Consider the following 22,255-nt stretch of genomic DNA (forward strand, 5'->3'; position numbering starts at 1 on the left):
CCATTTTTATCATGGACCCCTCCACCCGTGTCATGGACCACTATACCCAAGTCTTGGACCCCTCCACCTTTGTCACTGGACTCCTCCACCTATGTCATGGACTCTCCACCTGTGTCATGGAAAACTTCACCTGTGTCTTGGACTCCCCACCTTGCCCTGTTTCCTTCCATCTGTGTCATGGACCCCTCCACATGTGTCATTGACCCTGAACTCGTGTCATGGACCTCTCTCCCCATGTCATGGACTCTTCCACCCATGTCATGGACCCTCAACTCATGTCATGGACCCATCAACCCTTGTCATTGACCCCTTCACCTGTGTCATGGACCCTCCAAACTTGTCATGAAACCCTTTACCTATGTCATGGACCCCTCCTTTTTTTCATGGACCCCTCTACCTTTCTCTCTGGACCCTCCCAACTGTGCCATGGTCCCTCCATCCTTGTCTTGCATGCCCCCACCTGTGTCATGCACCCCTCCACCTGTCATGGACCCTCCACCTGTGTCCTGGCCCATTCTACTCATGTCATGGACACCTCCACTTGTGTCATGGACCCTCCACCCATGTCTGGACACTTCCACCTGTGTCATGGAACACTCCACCCATTCATGGACACTTTCACTTGTGTCATTGATCTGGGTGTTGGGATCCAAGTCACTGGACCTTTTACTCATGTCATAGACCCTTCACCCATGCCTGGACACCTCCATCTTTGTCATGGAGCCCTCCACCTGTGTCATGGATACTCCACATATGTCATGGATCCCTCCACCTGTGTCATGGACACTCCGCATGTGTCATGGATCCCTCCACCTGTTTCATGGAAACCTCCCCCTATGTCACCAGACCTTCCACCTGTGTCATGGATCACTCCATTCTTGTCATGGACCCCTCCAACTGTGTCATGGACCCTCCAACCACGTAATGTACCCCTCCACCTATGTCATGAACTTCTCCATCTGTGTCATGGTCCCCACCATCCATGCCATGGACTCCTCTACCCATGTCATTGGACCTTCCAATTGCCCCATGGACCCCTCCCCCATGACATGGAACCCTCCACCAGTGTCAGTATTCCTTTCACCTGTGTCATGGCCTCTCATCCTGTGTCATGGAACCCTCTACCCATGTATGGACACATCTACCTGTCATGGACCCTTCCATCTGTGTCACTGAACCTTCAAACTGTGTCATAGATTTTCCACCTGTGTCTGGACACCTACACCAATGTCATGGATCCCAACACCCATGTCATGGACCTCTTCACCTGTGTCATAGAAAATACACCTGTGATTTGTACCCCTTCACCTGTATCATGGAACCCTCCACCCATCTCATGGACACGTCCACTTGTGTCATGTACCCATCCATTTCACTGAAACTTCTACCCTGTTATGGACCCTCCACTACTGTCACTGATCCCTCCACCTGTGTTGTGGACACTCCACCGGTGTCATGTATCCCTTCACCCATGTCAGGGACCCATTCACCTGTCACTGGGTCTTCCTCTTGTATCATGGACCCTTCACCTGTGTCAATTGACTTTTCCACCAGTGTTATGGACCACTCCACCTGTGTCATGAACCCTCAACCTGTTTTGTGTGTTATGGATGCCTTTACCTATGTTATGGAAGTTTTACATTTGTCATGGACTCTCCATGTGTGGCATGGACCTCTCCATGCATGTCACGGAATCTCTACTTTGTCATGGACTGGTTCACCTGTATTATGAACCCTCCCCCTGTATCATGGACCCATTCACATGTGTCATGGAATCCTCCACCTATGCCATGGATCCTACATCTGTGTCATGGACTCTCCACCTGTGTTACAGACCTCTCCACCCATGTCATGGAACCTCCACCCTTGTCATGGACCCCTTCATCTGTGTCATGAACCCTCAACCTGTGTCATGGACTCATCCACATGTGACATGGATCCCTCCACCTGTCATGGATACTTCGCTGGTGTCATGGACCCCTCTACCCATGTCACAGACCCCTCTGTGTCATGGAACACTCTACCCATGTCACTGTACCACTCCACCCATCATAGACCCCTCGACCTGTGTCATGGACTCTTCTACCTCTGTCATAGATTCTACACCTATGTCATGGACCCCTACACCTGTGTCACTGGACCCTTTTCTCATGTCATGAACCCCACCACCAGGGTCATGGACCCCTCCATCAGTGTCTTGGACCCCCTGACCCATGTTGTGACCCCTCCACATGTTTCATGGACAATCCACCTTTGTAATGAAACCCTCCACCACTGTTTGGACCTGTCCAGCTGACACTGGACCCTCCACCTGTGTCATGGACCCTTCCCCTGTGTCATGGATCCTCCACCCATGTTTGGACACCTCCACCAATGTCATGGACCCCTCTACCCATGTCATGGACCCTTCCATGTGTGTCATGGACACCTCAACTTGTGTCACGAACCATCCATCTGTGTCAGGGACCCCTCCATCTTTGTTACTGAACACTCTACACTCATGGAACCCTCCACTTGTGTCATGGACCCCTCCAACTATATCATGGAACCCTCCACTCATGAAATGGACACGTCCACCTGTGTCACTGGACCTTCTACCCATGTCATTGACTCTCCACCCAGTCATGAACACCTTTATTTGTGTCATGGACACTCAACTGTGTCACTGATCCATGCACCTGTGTCATGGACCCTTGCACCTGTGCCATGGACCCATCCATCCATGTCTTGGACCCCTCTACCTGTGTCATGAACCCCACCACCTGGGTCATGGACCCCTCAACTGGTGTCACTGGACAATTTACCCGTGTCAAGGACCCCACCACCGGTTCATGGATTCCTCCATCAGTGTCATTATCCCCTCCACCTGTGTCATGGAACCCTCCACACCTGATTGGACCCATTCACTGTGTCACTAGACCCTCCACCCATGTCATGGACCCCTCCACCCATGTCATGGACACCTCCACCTGTGTCATAGACAGTTCACTTGTGTCTGGGCCCCTCCACCCAGTCATGGATGGCTTCATCCATGTCATGGACCTCTCCCCCCAAGTCTTGAATCCCTCAACTTGTCACTGAACTCCTCTACCCATTTCATGGTCCCCTCTACCCATTCATGGATGCCTTCATATGTGTCATGGACCCCTCTACCCATGTCATGGACCACTTCACCCATTTCATGGACCCCTGCACCCATGTAAAGGACCTCTAAACTGTGTCATAACCCCCTCCACCTGTGTCATTGAACCCTCCACCTTTGTCATTAACCTCTTCACCTATATCATGGACCCCTTCACCTGACATGGACCCCTCCACCAGTGTCACTGGATCCTCCACCTGTGTCGTGGACTTCTCCACCCATGTCTTGAACCCCTCCACCTGTCATGGACCCCACTACCCATGTAATGGACCCTCCACCAGTGTCACAGACACTCCACCTGTGTCATTGACTCCTCAACCTGTGTCATGGACCCTTCCACCCATGTCATGGACCCTCCTCTTCTGTCATGGACCCCTCTACCCGTGCCATTGACCCTTCCATTTGTGTCATAGACCTCTCTACCCAGGTCATGGGCCTCTCCACCCAGGTCATGGACCCCTCCACCTTTGTCATCAACTCATCTACATCTGTCATGGACCCTTGTCTTGAACCCTAAATGCGCATTATGGACCCCTCCACTGTGTCGTGAACCCCTCCACCTCCATCACTGGACCTTCTACTTGTGTCATACACCCATTTACCATTGTCACTTTACCCATCTACCTGTGTCATGGACCCCTCTACCCTTGTCATGGACCCTCCACGTCTATCAATAGACTCCTCCTCTTGTGTCATGGACCTCTCCACCTGTGTCATGCTTCACCCACTTGTGTGATGGAACCTCCACATGTGTCATGGACCTTCCACCCATGTCATTCATGCTTCCTCCTGTGTCATGTACCCCATCACCCATGTCATGGACCTTCCATCTCTGTCACCCCTTATCCAAAGTCATAGACCCCTCTGTGTCACTGGACTCCTACACCTGTGTCATGGACCCTTCAACCTGTGTCATGGACTCTACACCTGTATCCCAGACCCCTCCACCCATGTCATGGACCCCTTCACCTGTGTCATGAACCCTCCACCTTTGTCAAAGATCTCCACCTGTGTCATGGACCCCTCCACCTAGGTCATGAACCCTTCACCTGTTTCATGAATTCCTCCACTCATATCATGGACCCCTCCACCCAGTCATGGATGACTTCATCCATGTCATGGACCCCTTCCTCCCATGATATGGACCTTTCAATTTGCATCATGGACCCCTCAACCTGTGGCATCGACCCATTCACTTCTCTCATGGACCCTTCCACCTGTGTCATTAGCCCTAAACCTGTGTCATGGACCCCTCCACCAATGAAATGAACCCCTCCACATGTATCATGGACTCCTCCACCCATGTCATGTACTCTCCACCTGAGTCATGGACCCTCCACTTGTGTCAGGGACCCCCATCTGTGTCATGCACCACCCTTTTATGTCATTAACCTCCACTCATGTTGTGGACCCTCCACCCATGTCATTCATGCCTCCACCTGTGTCATGGACCCTGTCACCCATGTCGTGGACCCCTCTACCTGTTTCCACTGGACTCCTCTACCTGTGTCTTGGACCCCTTCACCCATGTCATGGACCCCTCCACCAGTATTGTAAACCCCTCAACCTGTGTTTAGACCTATTGACCTATGTCATGGACACTCGGCCCGTGTCATGGACACGTTCCCCCCATGTTGTTGACACTCCATCTGTGTCGTGGACTGCTCCCCCTGTGTCATAGACCCATCCACCTGTGTAATGGACCCCTCCACCCGTGTCTTGGACCCTCTACCTATTTCATGGGCCCTCCACCCATTTCATGGACACTTCCACCTATCTCTTGTACCTCTCCAGCCATTTTGTACCCACCACCCGTGTCATGGTCTCTCCACTCATGTCATGGACTTCTCCATCCAAGTCATGGAACACTCCACCCTTGTAATAGACCCTCCATCTGAGTCATGGAACCTCCAACTGTGTAATGGATGCCTCCACCCATATAATGGACCTCTCCACCTTTGTTATGGACCCCTCCACTTTTGTTATGTACCCCTCCACCTGTGTCACTGGACCATACACCTGTGTCATGAACCCTCCAACTGTGTCATGAACCCCTCTACCTATTTTATGGAACTCTCCACCTGTGTCATGGGCCCTTCCACCCATGTCATGGACCCCTCCGCCTGTGCTGACATCGAGGGGAAGGCCCTGCCTGTCATGGGTGTCATGGACCCCTCCACCTGTATAATTGGACACCTCCACCTGTGCCATCGACCCCTCTAGCCACATCATGGATGCCTCTAATTGTGTCATGCATCTGGCAACTGTCATGAACCCCGCAACCTGTGTCATGAACTCTTCCGTTTCATAAACCCCTCCACCTGCGTGTGAATGCCTATGCCTGTGTCAATGGTCCCTTCACCTGTGTCATGGACCACTCCACCTGTGTCATGGACCCTATCCATCTATGTCACTGGACCCACCACTTGAGTCATGTACCCCTCCACCCTTGTCACTTGACCCTTCTACACATGTCATAGACCCATCCCCCTGTGTCTTGGACCACTCCAGCCATGTATGGACCTTCCATGTCTGTCACTAGACCCTCCACCTGTGTCATGGACCTTTCTACTCATGAAATGGACCTCTTCACCTATGTCTTTGACCCATCCACCAGTCATGAACCCTTCCACTTGTGTCATGAACTCTCAACCTGTGTCCCAGGCCCATCCACCTGTATCATGGACTCTTAACCCATTTCATGTACCCTTGACTCATGTCATGGGTCCCTCCACTTGTGTCATGGATCCCTCCACCCATGTCATGTCTTCTTCACCTGTGTCATGTACTCTTCCACCTGTGTCATGGACCCTCTACCTGTGTAATGGACCCCTCCACCTATGTTGTGGACCCCTCCACCTCTTTCATGGACTTCTCCACCTGTGTCATGGACCCCTCCACCTTTGTCATTGATTCTCCACTGGTGTCAATGACACTCCTCTCATGACATGAACCCATTCACCTATGTCATGGACCCCTTCACTATTGTCATGGACTCTTCACCACTGTCATAAACCCCTCCACCTGTATCATGGACCATCCACTTGTGTCATGGAACACTCCACTGATGTCATGAACCCACACATCCATGTCATGGACCCCTCCCCCCATGTCTTGGACTCCTCTGAAAGTACCCAGAAACCACTCCAAATGCCAGAACTCATGCAAAAGATTTTATTAAGCACAGAGTGTCTGTACACAGAGTGAGAAAGAGAGAGAGTGATCAAGAGTGAAAGAGAGTGAGGAGAAGAGAAAGAAAAAGTAAGACAGCAAAAGCGAGCAAGAGAGCAAGCAAGAGTGAGGAAGAGAGAGAGAGAGAGAGAGAAAGAGAGAGAGCAAGAGAGCACATGCAAGAGTGAGAGTGAGGGAGAGAGAGAGAGAGAGATAATGGTGGTGGAGCTATTCTTAACTAGTCAAATTTTGTGGGCTAATAACAACAGACCAATGACTGGTGAGAATGTTCGCAGCCTGGCTAGGATGTTTGCAGACTGATGATCTAGGTTGTAAAATGGTGTGGGGGGTGCAGAATACTGGCAGCACCCTCTACCTGTGTCATGGACCACTCCATGTGTCATAGAGCCCTTCAGCTGGGTCATGGACTTCTCCACCTGTGTCATGGACCCCTCCATCTGTGCTGACATCAAGGATTGCCCCAGGTGTATCCTGAGGAGCATCTGTAAGGTTTCAAGACCACATGGAACTGGGGAGGGTTTTGAGGAAAGGTCACATTACAACTCACAGGCTATAGGCTCCACAGACGTCCCACCATTTTTCTTGACCAAATGCTCCTCAGAATATTGAAAGTTTTTGATTAATTTGCAGACTTCCGAGAACAAATATTTGACATTTTTTGGTCTGGTTCTTTGCTTTGAGATAGAAAGAGCTTTGAGCTGTTCGTGCTTGACTGTTCCCATCTGGCTCACTCTCAGAGATGTGCTTTTCTGTGTCTGAGTTGGAGTGACCCTAGGATTTCATCCTGTCCCAGTCCCTAGTTTTATAAGTACACAGTTAAAAACACAGAGGATATTCTCTCTCTCTTCTGAAATTAGGAGTTTTCACAGTTTTCTCAGCTTTGAGATTCTTAAAAACAGAGGATTTTCTTGCTCCCTCTTGGCCCCAAAGCTCAGTGCTAGGGTGGACACAGGATGAGTGTGGGGAAAAGGAGCTGAGCTGGTCCTGGTCACATGTTTGAATACTGCATGCCCCCATCACCTGCCCTGCAGCTTACAAATCAAATCCACTGGAAGAGCAGATTCCTGGAGCCAGAGTGGACTCTCCCTGGGATTAGATTCTGTATCTCTGTCACATAGAAATAGCAGGCGAACTGTCAATTATATGTGCAAGTTTTATCGGCTCTGTAGTCTGGAAATATGAATTTTTTTTTTTTTTTTTAGAATTTGTTGACTGCATTGGTCTGTGACCGGATTAGTGTTGATTGAGTTCAATGTCCCAAATCTCTGAACTGTGCAATTACAATAATAATCATTTTAATAATGAGATTGAAACCCTTTAAAGGTCCAAAGTACATCCTAAAAGACACAAAAACACTAATGAAGGGAAACAGTTCTTTTTGAGGTGCTTTTATGGGGTCATAATTCTTTGATGGCTTTTTCACATGCACATGTGTACTGAGCAGGACCCGACACCATGGCTTGAGCTGCATCCTGGGGATGGGGTGAGGAGTGTGGCAGGCTTCCAGGGATGAGAAGGGAGTCACCAGAGCTCTCACACCCGCTCTAGGTGAGCACTGCCCTAACCTCAGTGGAATGTTCTGGCATGCAGCAAGTTGTCATGGGAGGCCAACAGCCTCTTCAAACAAGTCCCCAGGTCCCCTCTGCCTTTGGGTCACTTGGTGTCTGCTTCCTCCAAGAATTCTCTGTGGTCTCATCACTCTCCATCTTTCCACATGTTTTGTTTTTCCTCATCCCACACAAAAGCCCGACGGTGGTCCTCTTTGAATGGTGAAGTGCAGGGTCAGAAGTGGAACAGCATCACCAAGGAGATGGGATGACTTCAGGGACTCCAGGACTGGACCCTGTGCCTGGCCCTGTGTAAGGACAACTTCCTGTCTAAGAAGGCTCTGGACTCTGCAAATTCCCTGGGGAAATTGTTTTGAGTCTTTAAGACATTTTATATGAAAGTGAGTTCATCTGAGCCTTTTCTGAGAACAGAGTTTGAGTGGAAAAGATAGAAGACCTGCAAGTAGTGGATAATGGAGGTTGTGTGGAAGGAGGCGGGGAGGCCGTGGAGGAGCCCAGGATCATGGGGAGCCAGTGGGGGCTCGGGCTGCATGGAGCCCACCACACCTCTGGCTGTGTCGCTCTGAGATATTCCACTGACACAGTTAGTCAATGACAAGTGTGCCAAGGCTGCTGCAAACAAGCAGTCTGGGGGAAGACACTCCTTGACCTGGACTGCCTGTGTGTAGTGCTGCTGCCCTTCTGTTCTGCAGACCCTGTCCCACCAAGTCTTGGGGTGGGGATAATTCTTGGTGTTCTGAGTGCAGAGTGCTGGATACAATGTCAGCAGGCTCACAATTAGAGTAAAGAAGAGCACAGATGGGATTGTAGTGCCATCAAAGAAGTGCTGAATGTGGACGCAGAACACAAGTTAACCCAATGTACCTGCAGACAGGGCTGCAGGCTCAGGTAGGTTGGACAGCCGAGGGACGTGTGACGTGCACCACACATTCTGCTCTCCTACCTGGGTTCCTATACACACACAGTGAACCTAGATGTTACTGTACGAATACTCCCACTCACCTCAGGAACACAGCTCATATTTTAATCATTAACTATTCTTTGAGTTTCTGTAGGGTTGTTGTAATCATTGTTTCAATTTTAACCAACTAGTTTTAATGACAGATTTTACAGCCCTATGAAACAGTGAGGTTCTTAATGTGAAAGCAAGGTCTTAAATGAGCAGCATTCAGCTGGATAGCAGTCGTGTGATCTTGAGTGTGAAACCAGCAGCTTAAAATATGTGGACCCAACAATTACAGACCATCTGTTCAGCTGGCATCTGGTGGAAGAGAAATGAAATTTCAATTTAAGTTTTATTATTGGAAGGGTAAATGGCAGATCCCGAATGAAAGGCCATGGCCAGTGAACTGCCCGAGCAAGGAGCAGGCTGGTGAACGGTTAATGAGTTGGATCGGGTTCTCTGATGACATACTTTGTAAATAGTGTGCTTGTTCACCAGCTCCTGGACAAGGGTGCTGTGTGTAAGGAGGGTGTTGTTTTGAAAGCGATGTCCAGATGTAAGATAGACTGGAACACCAAGAGACGCAGTCCAGAGTCATCTGGTTAATATGTGATTCAGCACTATTGCTGGAGAGACTGAGGTGGATCATGTATGAGATGAGGAAGGACTCGAAAGTGGAGAAATGAAAGTCAGATTTCACCCCTGCTAATGATTTGCTGGAAGCTTCATGTTCACAGCTTGGAGACCAAGGCTCAGCTCCAAGGAACAGGTGCCACCAGCAAGTCCAGCTGTGCCTAAGGCATCATCAGCTATGCTCAGGCAAGGTTCTGCACTGTTAGTTGGGGGAAAAATGAGTTTGCAGTTTCAGCTGTGAAGTGTGCCTCCCAACTCCTGGGAAAAGTCCTCGCTCTCTGATCTGTCACTGTGATTAGTATCTTCATTGCAGACCTGAATTCTAGCTGCTCAAGTAGTAACGTGGACAGTTGTCCAAAAGAAGCTGAATTCTCACACCAACAGAGCAAACTAAAAATAATCTGAAGCCATTTCTCTTTATTACAATTGTGGGGAGGGGGAAAAACAGTGAAGTGGAGCTCTCCTTGAAGTTACTCTACAGCTGCAGACACTTGGGGCCATGCCAGCTCCACTGGAATTTTGCTGAGCAATTTGTGTGATATAGTGACCCAAATCCAGCCTAGGCAGGATTCACCAGAGGGGTCTGCAGGTGGGCCACATGTCCCCATCAAGGTTCCTGAGTTGGTCCATCTCCTGGAGGGACTTTGCTGTGGGTTGTTGTTATTGTGAGGTCAGCTCTCCAGCTCTCCATGCAGGGTGGCTTCTCTCTCTCTCTCTTTCTCTCTCTCTCTCTCTCTCTCTCTCTCTCTCCCCCCCCCCTCCTTTCTTCTTTTTTTGTATCACCTTTTTAAAAAGAAGGAGAAGAAGACAAGACCAAGAAGGGTAAGCTTCCCCTTGGAAGACACAGTGACAAGCTGCATCTGCTGTGCTTTCTTCGTTCAGAAGCACTGCACATCTACCCCAGGCTGCGCCCTGGCCAGCAGATGTAGGCACATCTCATGGCCACTTCTGGTGTGAATTCACACTCTTGGCAGGTGTGTGTGGCATGTAGGAACTTGAGCTGGGGCAAATTTGTCTGAAGGCCCATTACTTCTCTTGGTGAAATGCATGAAGATTCTAACATTTTGCCACAGGATGCTCATAGGTCCCTCTGTCTCAGTGTGAATCCATTTCTGGAGAATGCTAAAACACAGGACCACTGGGATGCAGGAAGTTACTGAGACCTGAACTTTATTTTCTCTGTGTATTATTTATTCCCACATTTTGCTGGGATGGCTTCCTTTGTCTTTCTCTGCTCCTTCGTTTGAGACTATTTTCCCAATATTTGGTTAAAAAAGGCAGGACTATGCTGCAGACAAGGGCCCAGCAGTCCTTCAGCTTCCAAGAAGCAGTGGTGACAGGAGCAGCAGGTGGAACCTTCTAGTGGAAAACCAGCCACTGGGGAGGAAGAGAGACAGGAAGCAGGAAGGCTCAGAAATGCCATGGGGCAGAGAGGCCTGTCCAAGGATTTCCTTGCAGACCATCCCAAAGGGAGATGTTTTAAAATAGTGGGAAAAGAGTGGGAGGGAGGGGGAGGGGGGACAATAATGAAGGTGGTACCACAGAGGACTGGGAATGGCATTCTGGAATCCGACCCAAATGCAGCCACCTTGGGTTCAGAATGCAGCAGAGACCATCGGACAGGGCATTTCCCTCCATGTGGTGAACGGCACCTGCCAGCTCAGCCTCCAGTTGGGAGGTGCAGACATGGAGTGTCAGTTCCCCCAAAATGAGCCCTGTACCCATCACAGTGGAAATGACTGAAAACCCCAAGGGATTATAATTTCATAATCTTCACTTTTGCTCTATTGAGAAGGAGTCGAGGTTTGCCAGTGTGGTGGAAACCCCTTGTGTGGTGCTGAGGGAGGTGACCGTGAGTGCCCTGGCTGCAGTGTGTGGGTCAGCAGGCTGCCCCACACCTGGACTGCAGCTGCTCCTGGGAGTCCCCACCCCAGAGGGCAGGCCCTCAGCAGGGTCTCCAGCTCTGCCGGCTCGGAGGCCAGCATCCCCCAGGGAGCATGTGCAGCAAGCAGGACCTGGGGCAGCAGGTCCTGATAAATGGCCTCTGCCTGGGGTTAGGCACTGCTTTCCTCAGCCTCTCCAGGTGATGCCAGCTTTGGAAAGAAGGGAGGATGACCATGTGGGAGGCACAGAGTTTCAAGTGGAATGGACTGTGGGGCAGACAAGGATGGCACAGGGGCAGTGGGAAAGGCAGAGGGAACACTGATGACACAGACTGCAGTGGGTGGCCCAGGGAGCTCACGCCCCATCCCAAGTGGGCACCAGAAAGAGCCTGCAGCTGGGATACCGCTGGATTTCTTGAGCAAGGGTGACAAAGAAACGCCCATTTCCCAGGAGCTATTCTGTCCCCATGCACTTTCCTTTGTGGGACTTCCACGCATTTCTTGCCTCCAGTGGATCAGGTTGGCTGAGAATTTCTCCCCACTCCTCTTTCTATATTACTCCAGAGAGATGTTCCCCTGCTGCCTTGGCCTGTGGTCTCTGTGAGGGGTGAAGGACTCCATGACCAGGCCATCCTCGTCACCCTGCTGGTGGAATGCTGGCTCTGCTGGATGGTACCCATCATGGCACACAGGTACGGAGGGCACAGCTACTTCTCCACAGCTTATTATGTGTAGCGGTGCTTTTTACAGCTCCAAGTAGATTTGAGGTTTGAACACGGGGGCAGCAGAGGCTTCATTTCTCCTCAGAAAAGGGAGTCTCCTGCCTCCACGCTACCCAGCCAGGAGCCAAAGGGAGGCTGTCACCCAAGTTGACCCTTCTCCACTTTTCCTGCCCAGGCAAAGGGCTCCCAGGCAGGACAGGGGCTGTGGTCACTGCTTCTGCCACCTGGGTGATCCAGGCTCAGGTCAGTGAGTGCCAGAGTGGGTAGAGAGCAGTTGCCACTTCTACCACTACCTGGGCACAGGTGACTGAGTTGCAGAAAAACCAAATGACAGTGTTGTGTGCAGTCCCACTGCAGCCTGGACCCCGGGCAGGAAGCATAGGCAGTGGCCCTCACTAAGATCTGCTGACCCCAGTTATTGAACTGAATCCATCCTTCCTCTAAGGACAGGCACAACGGCACAGGACAGAAGACATCGGCCACCACATACAACCCTGTGAACTCATGAACTGACACTGCGCTTTGCAAAGTACGTGCCAGAGCAGGGAACTGTCTTAGCCCACTCTGCTGTGAGGAGGACCTGTGGCACCAGGGAAGCAGCTTGTCTGACTCACAGTTCTGGGGGCTGGAGGGCCCAGCTCTTACAGGCCTGGCTCTGGGGAAACCGAGGCCACCCAATGATCCCTCAAACCCGACTCTTGCCATTGAGTCAGACAATCTCAGACATGCACTCAGAGCTTCAGGCACGGATTTATTGAAGGGATAGGAAAAGGGAAAGGGGACACTCTCAAGGAGAGAATGAGCATCTTTAGAGAGGAGAGGGACAAGTTGCCCCTCCTGCCTTTCAGTTTTATTGGGGATCCCAGAGAACTTGCCAGAGAGTCTTGCCCAGGTCCACCTCTTGACTTTTGACTGACAGCAGGATGACATCAGACTTGCAATCCCCACTGCCATGGCAATTGTAGGTCACCTTGGCCCATGCTGACTGGCTCTAATTGTGTTCTGAACCATAAATTCTAACAGATGTCATGGTTAGGAGGAATTATCCTCACCTCCCTGAGTTTCAGGATCTGGTCTGTGTAAGTGTCATGGAAGTCTATCCTTTCAGCGTAACTTGGGTTCCTCTTATCAGAATTATTTGGAGACTCCATTTCTGCTGCAGATAACAGGTTGTTCCCTGAAAAAGAGAGGCCATCTCAGGGTGGCTGGCGAAGGTGAGATTTGCTAATAATCCCTACCCCACAGCTGGACTCTCTCTCCAGAAAACTGTCTATATACACACACTGCCACATTTTCACAGTATCATAAATAATCACAGGGTTCTCCTCCAGGTGTCTGTTTTGTGGCACCAAGGACTCTTAAGAACTGGATTCCTTTAAGTAGCAATGATGAGCTTTAGCAAATCCCCAGGCAGAATGAAAAAGAAAAAGCCCATTTTTACAAAATAGTTACTTAATCCTCTTTCATCAGGCACATTTTGATAACTTGTGTAAAATTCTTGACATTTGACATTTAAAAAAATTCTAAAATGCCAAAGCTTTAGAGTGAGCAGAAAACTATCCCAAGTATGTTTCAACTTGAATGTCTTTGTTTTTAAGATTAATGTATGTCAAAAGTTTTATTTCAAAATAAATAAATAAAATAAAATAAAATAAATACTACCACAGGTAATAAGTGCCAGAGCCAATATTTGCTACATCTCTGACAAAGGACTTGTATCCAGAATGTGTACAGAGCTATCATAACTCAGCAACCAGAAAACAAACAATCCACTGGGGGAAACTGAATAGGCATCCTCAGAAGAAGATATACAATGGCCAAACAATGGCCAATCAGCGTATGGAAGATGTTCAACATTGTTAGTCACCAGGAAATGCAAATTACAAACACAATAAGATAATCACTTAATGGAGAGCATTAGAAAACCTCATAATACCAGGGCATGGGAGCCCACGCCTATAATCCCAAACTCAGGAGGTGGAGGCAGAGGAGGATCACAAGTTTGAGGCCAGCTTCTGCAACTTATTGAGGCTCTGAGCAACTTAGTGACACCCTGTCTCCAAATTAAAATAAACAGGGCTAGGGATGTGGCGCAGTGGTAAAGTGCCCCTAGGTTAAGTCCCTGGCAACACTAAAAAACAAACAAACCAAATAACCCCTCCCAACACACAGTACTGTAGTGGGTAACTGATGAGGCCTGGATATAAAGTAAACCAAGGACCCAGTCTCTAAGAACAGGGCCTGGGCAAGTGAGAGTTCTCTGCCCCTGTCCCTGCCAGCTGGGCTTCTGCAGGGACAGCTAATCAGCACCATTCACTCCTCCTTTTGTAATCTAAAGGACTCTCCCTCGGACTTAACCATGTCCTTTTGAAGTGTAAACACCCCTGTGAAGGCTTGGGTTCAAAGCTGGAGATACAGAAGACCTTGTGAGCCAGCTCCTTACCACAGTCTGCTTCTGTGAGCAGTTCCCACTCCAAGGCCCTTAAGCACAGTCATTTATTGTTTTTTGAAATCTTGTGTCCAATTATGTACTGTTTTAGATTAGAAAATCTATGACACTAGAGAGCCTATAAGTGTCATGAAAAGTTGGTCAGAGGTGGTCTGGATTTCAGAGTGCTGATCTCCTCCAGGCCTGGTGGTGTGAAATAGTCTGGTTTCTCCCATTCTGTGAGAGCCGTCTGACACTTTTTGTGTGATTCCCAGGACAGTATTAGCAAGGATAGAATCTTAAAACCATTAGGTGTTAGCATAGAGCAACCGACCATATGACTCGGAGGCTCTGCTCTGAGGTGCCGACCCCCAGCAACGAGAATGCATACCTGCGCAGAGGTACGTGACTGCTGAGAACAGCTTTTCTGTTTGTTTTTTGTTGTCTGCATTTAAATAATAGTCCCAAACTGGAAATGGCGCAAGCGTCCAGCAACAGACAGAGAACTGGGCAGTTCGTGCACAGAGAATGGAACGGTGCTCCACAGGCCCCGAAAATGAATGGAAGGCCCTGGAAGATGCGCAGAGCTGTTTCTGAAACTCGAGCAGGGCTGGCCTTGCCCAGCTGCCACCTTGTCTTCTCTGGTTTGTAGCTGGGTTCCTGTGGATGGCTCCTCACAGGCGTAGCTCACACAAACAACACCAGGGTCATGAATGAAGCCCAGCACACACCAGAGTGCACAGCTCACGACCATCTCGGTTAGCAGCACCAGGCTGTTGCGATGGGAGTCGGGCTGGGCTTCCTTGGTGTGAGGTTTTCTGGGAAGGGCACGGGGTGCTTAGGGGACAGAAATGCTCTCTGTCCCTATAGGCATTTGTCCCAACCAATTGGAGGGTGGGTACTTTCAATGCTAAAATTGTCCATCTCTGTGTGTTGCTACGTGGATCAAAGGCCTGCAAGGCCATAGGCCCAGAACCCCACACATAACAGATAAATTTTCCACGGAGGATGAGAAGCATCTGGCTCCAAAGGGAAACCAAAAAAGCTAGGGAAAGCAACTGCTTTGTAAAAGTCCCTATCAGCTTAAAACTGCCCCAAATCCGAAGCTGTGAGGGCAACTGGGGGAGGGGGCGGGATTCAGAGGAAATGAATTCAGGAGAGGAAGAAGAAAATAGGTTCTCTTAATGAGATAAGAAGGGAAGATTAATTTTCTCTTGAACTTAAAATAGTGTTTGTTTGTACAACATAACTAATCCTTATTTGCAAGACCTGGTAGGCAGGCAAAATGTGCACTGAGTTTGCAATGCAACAAAGCATGTTTTAAGTTAAGCAAGAAGCCATTAATTGTAAGTCGTTTTTCAATTACAGTAGGAGGCCATGAGGTGGATCCTCTTCAGTCTTCTAAGAGGGTCTCCAGGCTTCAGTTCATGAGCGTTGAGGTCATTTTTATCCCTGTACACTCTGTGGATGCTCAGAGGCTCAGAACACTGGAAGAGCCCAGACCTCTGTCATGAGGCAGGAGCCAGCCTTACCACTCAGCAAGAGGGCTCTGGGGTTTGTCCCGCCTCAAGAGAGCTCAGACACGGAGAGCAGATGTGTGAGTTCCTGTTCTGCTGGGCATCACCATGGTCCTGAGAGCGGTCAGAAATAATCACAAGTCCCCAGAGCTGCTTCTTTCTAGACACTGTGCACAGTCAGCAGTGTCCCTTCTTCCTGTTTCTGTCTTTTTTAGCTTTTGTAGCTGGGGTTGTAAAAACGAGGCTCCCAACCTGTACCCACCATGCACCTGGGCCCTGAGCCAACCAGGTCTGGTATGGACTTGTCCACTGGCCCTGGGGTGAAGGAAGTGTCTCAGACACAGGTGCTCCCTCACCTGCCAGGCATGGCCTACGTTCCGGCAAAGACCAGGCTCCTGCAAAGGGCACAGGGGACCAGCAGGCGTAGCCACCGCCAGGTGAGGTGGTGCCGACTTGTCCTGTGAGCGCTGCATCCATGGGGACTGTGCCAAGCTATCTTCCCTTCCACCACATAGAGGCTGTCCCTTTCCCGGACTCCAGGGAGTGGGCTTTCTAGAGGGCCCCTCTGGGATCCTGGTCACTGGACAGCGTATGGAGGTGGTGTTGACTTCAGGCCAGAAGGGAACTCCTTGGAGTCCTGGGGTCCTGGGTATGAGGGTCAACAGGAGCACCAGGTCACAGCCTGGTGCAGGCCTGGAACAGGGATCAGAATAGTCTGACCTGCACATCTTTGGTATTGATTGTGGCATGGTGTCCCCTCAGGTGAGGAATTGGCAGTGAGTCACCACTGTGGGCCCTTCTGCCTCTGCATGACCCTCAGTCTTGCCCAGTCACAGCCCAGTGGGACCTGGACAAGAGGGAGGCCAGGGCATGAGTCTGCAGGATTGGAGGAGGTGCCTGCTCTCGGGTCAGGCATACTCAGGGATGGCCCCTGAGCCCTTGACAGTGGTCCCCTCCTTCAATGTCCTCCTGAGTCCCCCTCTTGCCTTGCCCTTGCTTCAGCCCCTGAGTGAAAGGGAGGCCAGACTCCTGGAGGCAAAAGGCCAGCTTGGCCCTGCACATCTCCCTCCTCACCTTCTCCAGAAGGACCTGTGGCCATTGACCGAAGTGGCTGTGTACTAGGAAAGGCCTTTCTGGGGCTACTGGACACTGGCCTATGTGGACACAAGCTTCTGCAGGCAGAACACCACTTCACTAGCCAGAGCAGGGCCTCTCAGCAGCCAGCTCGTCCAGCAGGTCTCCACTCCACGGTGACTCCCTCGTGGCCACAGGGGCTTCAGACCCACCCTAATCTGAAGCTCCCACCTCACTGCCACCCATGGCAGCAGTCCAAATGCAGTTTCATTGCTACATCCAACCAGCACTCCACAGAAGCCCCTTTAACACTCTGTGCTGACCTTGCCTTTCAGCTTTAAGCGAGTACTACACATGCTCAAATTGCTGCCTGCAAAGATGGGCCAACTTCTCTCCTCTCGGTTCCTTCCCCCAGCTCAATCTCCTTCCTGAAATTCCTATTAGGGTGAGAGTATGATTTTATAATGTGTTGGGTCCCTTACAGCCTTGGTGTGTGGGTCACCAAGTCCCAGAATGGACAACCACACAGGGCAAAACAACCAATTATATTTTGTTCTTTAACAAGTTGTAAGAACAGAACTGGTCTGTGGTACTAAGATATAAGACACACCAGCTCACCACAGCGTACTGGCGAGGATCTTGCTGAGCACAGGGTCCCGACAGCTCCACAACCTCCTTGGGCTTAGTTAGCTTCTCCAGTCATTTGTTTCTCCAACAGCCAGGCCGATGGATGGGAGGTGTCCATGGTATTGATTCTATGAGATTTTATTGCATCATTAAATAACTGTTATGTGCATTGAGTGGCTTCTGCAGGGGAGAAGAACCCGGCCACACCTTTCTCACCTGCACTGCCCCGCACTCTGCAGGTGGAAAAAGGGGCAGGTGCACGTGATGCTGCAGTGACAGGGGTTCCCAGCTCCCCTTTCATTTGTTCGTCTCTCCAATTTTAAAAATGGTTTCACTGAGAACTGAACTGCAGAGTTTAGACATTTGTTTACTTAGCAAGCATTAACTGAACACCTGGGTGCTGGGGGGTTCCTTGGTGAATAAGCCCAAGGTAGTTCCTCTGTAGTCTTCATTCCAAAGAGGAAAAAGTCACAAAATAAACTAGAATGTTGTCATTCAATGACAATTACGATGAGAGAAATGAGCTAGAAGTTTATGAAACAGAGCACCCATCAGGGACACTCTGCATATCCTGAGGGTCAGGAATGACAAGAAAGTGTTGGCTATGGGAAGATGACGTGGGAGTGAGCCTTCCAAGCAGAAAAAAATTGTTCGTGCATAGGACAGGAAGCACTGTGGGACAGTCTGTGTGTCCCCTTCTGAGCAGCAGCACAAGGCAGCAAGGGCTGGCGGTGCCCCCTGGCCAGCACCATTCCTGCGTCCTTGCACCAAGGTGGCCTGGAGGCCTGCTTAGCATCTTGCAGGGCCGCCTCAGGCAGGGCAGCCCGAGTCCACCACGTGAGATTTTCAAATGGCAGGGCTGGCCAGGTAGCCGGCAGAGCAGGGTGGCCAGGCTTTTCTGTTGCCACAGCTCTGTGCTGCTTTCCTCAGCTCAGAGCCTCATTATGAAATCAGATGAGGGGCTGGAGGTAGGGACCTTAGAAAAGGAGAGGTCCTGTCCACATCTCTAGGAACCAGACTCTCCTCCCCTGGGGTGCTACACAGCCAGTTTCACTAGCCTATGGGGGTTCTCCACGTGGAAGAGTGCATTTACCCTACGATGCTCAGGTGATTTAATAGTCTGACATGAACTGACATATCCCACATCCACCTGAAGGGGTTTGGGCCAACATGGCTTTAGAAGGGACATGAGGTTTGGCCCAGGAGAGAGTCAAAGAGCCCCACCTGTCTGGGAAGACAAAGGAGATGCCCTGCAAGGAGAAACCAAGCTGGGTGGATGGAAGACAGGCCATGGGAGTGCCCTGGAAGGCCTTTCCTTCCCCCGGCCCCTGCTCCTCTCCTCTTTCCCTCTTCCCTCCCCTCCTGGTGCCATGAGCTGAGTGGCTTTCCTCCACCACCACTTCTGCCATAATGTTCTGCTGCCACTGAGCCAGCTAACCGTGGATTCATGCTGAATCCATGAGCCAAAATAGATGTCCTCTTTCCTGCTTCTGTTTTCAGGTACTCTGGTCACAGTGACGAAAGGCTGATTGACACAACAGGCCCATGTGATAGTAACGATGGCTCTGGAAAGCCCTGGAGAGAAGAACAAGATTAGAAGCAGGCAGAGTCCCTGTGTGATGTCTGCTCTCACAGCTACTTGACAGCTGCTCCCCATCCCTTATCCCAGTGCTATATGGGTCTGGTTTTCCTGGTAGAGGGAGAATCACCCAGTGGACCGAGTCTGCGTCCCCTAGCCACCCATCCTGCCTCATGATGTTGCTCCTGATCTGCTTTCAGGACAAGCATAAAATGCTGCATCAGTGGACAGAAGTGCAGCACAGAGGCTGGAGAAGAGCTGCTGGGGCCTGGGCCTGAGTCTGTGCTGCACACGTGGACATCCAGGTGGCCCTGGACTTAGGAGCCAATTCACAGCATGTCTACTTTGCAGTAGTGTGAAAGTGAGACACACTCAGCAGAAAACATTCTTCCACATTTTGAATTTGGATCTCTTCCTGGAATTGCACTAACATTCTGATACTCTCCATGCCAGGCAGTAGGGGTGAGCAGCAGCACCCAGTCAGCCCCGCCATCATGAGGGCCAGCAGGTGACACTCTACAGTGCACTGTGCTGCTAAGCTGGGATGTTCTGAAGGTGGTGTAGGGAGTGCATTTTTGATTTAGGACATTTTATACTTGTCCTAAGGGTGTATTGGGACATGTGTGCATGAGAAGCATCTGTGTATGTGTATGCTTCTATAAGGATGCATGGATGCACAGATGAATGATGGATGGATGGGTGGATGCATGGATGAATATGGTGAGGGATGCATGCATGGGTGGATGGATGAATGGATGCACAGATGGGTTGATGGATGCATGCATGAGTGGATGGAGAGTGGATGCATGCATGGGTGGATGGATGGGTGGATACATGCATGGATGGATGGATGGGTGGATGCACAGATGAGTGGATGGATGCATGCATGGGTGGATGGATGCATGCATGGGTGGATGGATGCATGTGTGGATGCCTGCATAATGACAGCCTGTGACAGTTCCCTCAACCTCTCTGTGCTTCAGCTTCTCTACATATAGTGAACCTTCTGAGATGATTAAAGGAGTCAATGTAATTTCTAACACTCTTGGAACAGAAGCTGGCACACGGGACGCACTAGGTGAATGTCAGCTATTCCCTTGTTTGAAGTGTGAAGTGTTGAGAGGCTGGTGGCTAATGGGCAGTGCCAGCTTTCCCAGTGGCAAGCTTTGTTCAGCAAGGCAGGCAGCCTCACAGGGTGGGGAAGGAATGCTGCTGTCCAGTTCTGCTCTGCTTCTGCTCGAGTAAGACATATTCATCTTGAAAGAAAAACCATTGTAACTCATGGGCATTTGACATTCTTTTTCAAAATTTGGACCTCAGTTTAAAAAGGCAGTGTTTGTAACTTAATCTTCTCAAGACACAAGCTATTTCAAAGGTATGCTTGACCCCTACTATTTACCATAGTATCTGTAATTAATGGGAAGAGGAAAGAAGAAAGGAAGGAAAAGAATGTAAAAGAAGGAAGGAGAGGAAGGGGGAAGAAGGCAGGGAAGGAGGTGTGTTCAATGGCCAGCTCCCTTCAGATTCAACTCTCAATATTCATTAGATGAAGGGATTTAGGGATCCTACCCATTAGCGACAGATTCAAGCCAGAACAAATGCCACACTATATTTCACACAACAGGTCCTCAACTGATGGGATCCAGGTGGAGGAATGACCTTGAACTTGAAGAAAACAGCTGCTGAGCTGGGCCTCCCTGGGAGATGACCATAAAACCAAGCAGTTTTACTTCCAACCTCCTTTCCCCTTCACCTTGCTGGTCCTTGCAGTTCACTGAAAATCTTGAAAATCTTGAAAATCTTGAAAGTCCTTCTGAAAATCTTGTTTACCCCCATTATTTCATGAGGCTAGAGAGAATTCTGGTCATTTTGGCTGGCTAGCCAGGGATTGAGGGATTTCCTAAGACAGGGGACCTGTAGTTTTAAAAGTAGGACAGCCCTGGGTCAAGGGAAATATGGAAAAAACCCACAAAAGTCTGTTTTTCAGGATTTTTGGGCTTTTCTCATTACAGAGGTATTCACAAACTGCTTCCCTGAAGAACAGTGCTGCCTTCTAGCAAAGGGGGCTGCACCCAGGCCTGCAGGAAAAAGGACTACAGTCACCTGTTCCTTGGGACCTGTGTCCCAGTGTCGGGGAACAGAGGAGAACGGTGGGACCCAGGCTAAGAGAATAAATGCATAACACCGGCCCACTGTGCTAACCTTCACATGCTTTCTTTGCCAAAAAGCAATTTACCTGCAGCTCTGCCTGGCCTGAGCTGGCAGGTGTCGCTGGCGTCTTATGGACTAGAGTCGGCTGGCCAGTTAACTCACTTTATCATGCTCGCTGCAGGCCTTACGTGTCCCCACAAACCTATCCTAACCTAACCTATTCCTCCTAGTGCTGAACCCAGGGCACGCTCACCACGCTGTGTCTTAGTCGAGGAGCTGTTCTCAGCACCTCCTCAGCTGTGGCAGGGGCTGCAGGGGAGCGTCAGCTGTTCTCTCTGATGCCGTCCAGCTCTGCTCCGTTCTTCTCCTCCAAAGGCTTTGGGATTCAGTGCAGTTTGTGAGCTCTGGTTGTGGGTGTCCACCCATGGTCACACCCCTCTGGTGGGTCGGATGAGCTGGGCAGAGCCTCGGCTTGCCTCTTCAGCCACACCCACGGCGTCCAAGGTATCCAGCAAAGGAGCAGATGGATGCACGTGCTCTGGTCTGGCACCAGCTGGCCTGAAACTATCTCTAACATGCTCCCCACATTAGGACCTGTCATATTCCTCAGCAAGCTGAGGCAGGGGAAAGTTGGGCAGTCAGGGCACCTAATGAATGATGGGGTCAGGAAAGGATGAGGACTGTTATCAAACAGAACAGTGGGTTGCTAACCTCTGCCCTCATGCTCCTGTCCCTGCTCTCAGGAAGAAAGATAAGACAATAATCAAAAAGAGGGTTTCTGAGGTCTACAAAAGAG

The sequence above is a fragment of the Sciurus vulgaris genome, assembly GCF_902686455.1.
Source record: "Sciurus vulgaris genome assembly, chromosome: 12".
Taxonomy (NCBI): Eukaryota; Metazoa; Chordata; class Mammalia; order Rodentia; family Sciuridae; genus Sciurus; species Sciurus vulgaris.